The 5,492-nt window shown below is 45.4% G+C and overlaps 1 pseudogene; it reads left to right on the top strand.

The window, feature by feature from the left end:
• Positions 1 to 3,498: 3,498 nt before the first annotated feature.
• LOC147965170 (uncharacterized) lies at positions 3,499 to 4,082 on the top strand (annotated as a pseudogene).
• The last annotated feature ends 1,410 nt before the right edge of the window (positions 4,083 to 5,492 follow it).

The raw sequence follows: 5,492 nt of genomic DNA, 5'->3' as shown, positions 1-5,492 counted from the left end.
GTGGTAGGCGGTTCAGGGGAGGGCGGGGCAGCGGCGGCAGGCGGTTAGGCCTATGGCGGGATAGCGGCTCGATGCCCGAGGGAGAAGATGAACAATGCATCAATTTCGGAGGTTGAAGAAGCCCTTCTAGCCATCCATGTTGCATCCAACGGCTCACAAGAGTCGACTAACTGAAATTGTTCCTTAAGATTGCAGGATCCACGTGGCATTCAAGGTCTCAAAGGTAGATTCCATGTCCGCACCTGGTTTGCCAGCTCGGCGCGGGCGCGACCGGCTTCCGCCGTGATAGCCACCATGCGCGCCACCTCCGTGCGGGTGGAGACGACAATGACACGCTAGCTCCTCCTCGCCGGCGTGCTGGAGCACGCGCTCGTCCTCCTCTTTGTATGCGGCAGGCATTGACGCGGCTCCACCAGCTGCTCGTGTGCTTAGCAGCACGGTGGCATCACAAGGAGGTACTACAGACGAAGTGAGCGGGCGAGCCTTCGGCTTCATGGCACAGGGATGGTGGGGGCATGGCGGTGATGGGCGAGAAATGGTCGGCCGATGTAGGCGGGCGTCGGCATGCACAACGGTGGCAGCATATTGATGAGTACGCGTATGGGAGCTTAGTTTAGTTTTATATAGGGTTGGTCAAACTTAAAAGAACACCGTACTAGTAAACATAAACATTAGACTGAGGCAACGCTTATACTACCATATTAGTTAGCACAACATCGATACGGAATCCTGTGCAAGTGCGTGCACCACGGCCACGCGGTCGATCGAACGTTGCGTCACCATGTCGCGCTCGAAGGACATCCACTGAACCTTTTTGTGTGTGTGTGTGAAAACAATCCCCGAATATTACTCTACTTTTTTTCCTGGAAAAGTTCTTCACGCTACAATATTTCCATATATTTGAATTTAGCTTTAGTTCGTGCTTATTTGGATTTGGACGTTTTAGGTGCGCCCTAGACATTTTTTAAATACTGATTCTATGTGTGTTACTGAGAGAGAACATGTGTATATGTCCAATGTGTCCATATGTGTGTTGCGGCGGAAGGGCAATGTGTAGATGGTGTGCGTGTGATAGAGACATGGAGAGGTGTGAATGTGCAAATGATCATGCATGAGTGAGACAGAGAGATGCTGATACCCTGTGTATACATGAGAGAACAGTCTTCTATTTGTACTTGTGTGTGTGTGTGTCTGAGAGAGAGGAGCATCCATAACATAACAGCCATCTCTCTCGATTCGTCCGTCCCTCGCATGATCACATGTAACACATAAATCAAAGCACACATTTTGACACCCTCACCCATCCCCTGACCACTCAAGGCTCGCACATCGCTCTCTATCTCGCACGCACAATATCTTCGTGAAAACTCTATTTAGCATGTAGCTTTCCATCACATACACACACATTCTCTCCATAGGTTTGATTTCTCTCAATATCTGACACGCACACACACACACACTCCACACACACTCCCCCTACCTCGAGCACACAATTCATCCCCATCCAAGGTTATATGGTGACCACTCTTGCGTGTGCATCTCTGCACCCCAGCATGCACACCACCTCAATATTCAAAGAGGGCATCAAGGAGATCGAAGATGATGACCACACTGCACTAGAGAATGCGGCGCCATTTGGAAGCAGGATGATGTGACGATGGCTGACTGACTCATCCTCCCTCTCTCTCCCGCACAAAATTATCAATCTCTCAACCCACGAGATCCTGCCCCTCTCGTCCATGTTTTTCTAGCTCTCTCATCAAACCCGTTTTCTCTTCTCCTTCCATGTGTACAAAATCTGGATGCACACTCATCTCACATATATTACATGTCTCCATCTTTCTCATAGATCTAAATTCTTCCTCTCTCTCTCTTTCTCTCTCCCTCATTAGGTTTGTCTCCTACTCTCTGGCGCACGTACATACAATCTTTCCCACCCTATCTGCTCCATCTTCGCAAGCTCTCTCTACATGTTTCATTCACACATTGGGATGTGTTCATAATGTTACTTTTATAGTGGATCATGTAGAGTTATGGTTGGTTTTGTTCTATCCTACAAAGTAATAACTATGAAATGCATTTAGATTTTCATTTGACTGGGATTATCTGAGTTTGAGCATATTGTGAAGTACTATAGACCTCGTATACATCTTTGAATTCAACAATGATTCTAACTATTGAATTGTATAAACCATTAAATTCGAAGTCAGTAGCCTAATATATTTATTTCATGATTACAACAAATGATTAATTCCACTACAAACTAAGAAAACAAATGTGTACTCCCTCCATTTTTATTTAAGTCCACGTAGTAGCATTGGTCAAAGTCAAGTTTTGTAAACTCTCACAAAGTTTATAACAAAAATATTAACATATAGAATAACAAATAAACAGCACTAGATTCATTACTGAATGTACTTTCAAATCATACATATTTTCTATGGTAAATGTTTATATTTTTCTATAAACCTGGCCAAACTTTAGGAAGTTTGACTTCAGACAAACCTAATATGCAGAGTTAATAAAAACAGAGGGAGTACAAGTAGTTACTAGTACTACTCGCTAGTTGCTTAGACCAATCACCCAACATGCCAAACGGGGAGTTCAGTGTTACAAAATTTTGAGGTCGGCGGGAAAATCTCCCGTGACCCTAATTCGAGCAATGCAAAGTTAGCATCATACCCTTCGGAACAGGCCTATGGATGTTGGTTGGTAGGGGCTATTCTGGTAACTTCGGGTTCACCCTACCCAGCCAACCCCACCCCGGCACTCAGAGTAGTACACATGAATACTGCCCATTTTCTATCCCCACCGCAAAATAGACTTCTCCACAGCACCACAAAATTTCCTGGTTGCTATTGTTCCCAGAAAAGTAATTGATTATAGCTTGCATTGTCCAATGGAATTTCACCTTGTAATTGTGAGTCGCTCATGTATTGCGCTATGATTGGGTAGGTTCTTCATCTACAACCAGTAGTGTGGCCAATGATGGAAAGTTTTTTAGAACTAGCAAGATTCCCATGCGTTGGACGGAACATCAAGATGTATTTATATGAGTAGTTTATCTTGTGGGAGAAAAGGATGAATGAGGGAAGGCCTTATCTACAAACGTGGAGAGAGGTGCGGGTATCTTTTTAAACAAATTGCCATAATTTCCTTCCTATTCGCCAAATATAATCAGATGGCCTATATAATCAGACGGCCGATATTGCAGCATGGCAGGCACACCATCATCACCAACTCTGTTTTTATAAGATATATATAATATATATAAGATATAAGAAGTAGTGATAAATATAAATATAAAATAAATATAATATATATATAAGAGTAGAAAAGAGAGTAGAGATAGCAAGGACGTGGGAAAAGGATCATGCGCGCACGGGAAAAAGTGGCCGGGCGCGCGGCGTCCGGTCCACTTTATAAAACCCAACTCCCTCCCACCGCTCTGTGCCTCGCCACTGCTGTCTCCCCGCACTTTTTCGCCTCGCCGCCGCCATGCCACCATGCCGCCGTGAAACTTGGGGCTACCACGGTGTCCGTGCGCGCCCCTCCGGCGGCTTCTCTACCGAGATCCGGTTCCGCGAGATGCGCCTCGGCCTTGGCACTTTCGACACCGCCTACGAGGCCGCCCGCCCGTACGATGCGGCGGTGTGGCGCCTTCGCCGGCCTCGTAGGGTGATGAACTTCCCCAACATGCCGACGCGGGAGCGGGCACATGAGCTTGCGCCTCCACCGTGGTTATCATCGACAAGGGTCGTCGCGATAACCGGAGGCAGGAGCTCCGTCTTGGCATCACCGAGATGGACGAGGAAGCCATGGCGTTGTGGCGCCAACGCTTCCCGCAGGACATCATCAACGAGCGCGAGTTCTTCCCACAAAGGAGGGAGGCGAGGGAGAAGAGGAGGGCGGAGAGAGCCTCCTATCACGAGGATAGGCGTATGCGGAAGGCGAACGCTCAATTCAACATCAAGATAGGAGCAACGTCGCCCTGGGACTCCGACAACGATCGATATCTTGACACCTACATTCATACATCGAAGGATGGCATCACCGAGGCGGAGTCGGACGATGAGGAGTAGTTGAACTATCTATTTTTTATCTATCTATGCTATATCTATGTTGAGAACTATCTATGCTATTATTAACTTGGAATAGAATGTGTATCGAGTAAGAGTAGAAAGGAGAAAAAAATATAGCGCATCTGCTGGAGCGGCGCGCACGTGCAACTTTTTGCAGCGGCCGCTGGAGCCAGCACTCCGTGGCCCATAAAAACTGGCTATTCCGGCGCTATAAATGCTTTTTTAACATGCTGCGCGTTGCACTTCTATTGGATATGCTCTAGCATGGCAGATGAGTGCTCTAATGTTGCCGACCAGATGCGTGAGAATTACTATGTTTTCTTGCCATGTTGAGATTTTAAAACCACGAGTGCGAACATGCAGATGAACAATGAAGACCAAACACGCGATATTGCGGACATCTTCAAGGAACGGGGCAAGTTAAAGTGGAGCTGCATCGAACCTGTAAAATGAGCTTTGGTAAGTAACACCCTTTCAATTACTTTCATTTAGCCTCGTGTTCTTCGATGTGTATATGTTGTAGTTTCTCTTTCTCTTAGCCTCGTGTTCTTTGTTGTGTAATAAGAAGAGTCTTAATCGTCCTAATGCTTTCGTTTTTAGCTTGATGTAGGAAGTGGTGTTCTAACGGTGGAGTCTATTTTTATATTTCTCATTTTGAATTCACTTCTCCCAGTCCTGTTTATCTGGCTTCTACTAAATGGATCTTGGTTACTCTGAGTATTGATCTAAAAAAGAAGTAACATCATGTCAGGGTGCAGTTCCTGCGAGGAGGGAAGTATGGTCAACCTCGAGATCATGTGTCCAAAATGAGGTTGGATTACACACAAGGTGTCCGTTCCCTAATGATGCTAGATTAGACACAAGGTGCAAATTCCTAAATGATGCTGGATTACACACAAGCCAGGTGGAGTTGTCAACTGTTTGTGTCCTTGTGGCTCTAGTAAAGGCTGAAAGAAAGCGTGTAGCAGCCCTTGAGAATATAGCTGAGTTCCTGAAGAAGTGAAAGGATCAATCAGATGCTCTCTTCACCCAAGCCAAAGAAGAGATGGAAGAAGCCATAAATAAGCTAGGAGAGGCAGAGTAGGCTAGGCGTCTCCTGCTATCTAAAACTGTTGTCAATACAAATTTTCCTTCATAATAGCTAGTTTCAAATGTTTAATAGTCAGCATGCCTGTTGTGATGTCCATGCATCTACTGATGTGGCACAAAATAAATTTTTTTGGGTCATATAATAACAACAAATACTTTACAAACAATAACAGCCGAAGCATTGGACATGGAATAGTTCATATGCAAGACCAACATTCCAAGTTCAACTTCCACATCAAACTCATGTTCACTGATATCTGCACATTCATAGATAATGTCCACAACCATGATTCACTTCAAAGCCTAAAAAATGTGAGGAAA

This window comes from Triticum urartu, chromosome 6A (genome assembly GCF_056163025.1).
Source record: "Triticum urartu cultivar PI428250 chromosome 6A, HENAU_Tu73, whole genome shotgun sequence".
Taxonomy (NCBI): domain Eukaryota; kingdom Viridiplantae; phylum Streptophyta; class Magnoliopsida; order Poales; family Poaceae; genus Triticum; species Triticum urartu.
This window is presented reverse-complemented; position numbering and strand designations above follow the sequence as displayed.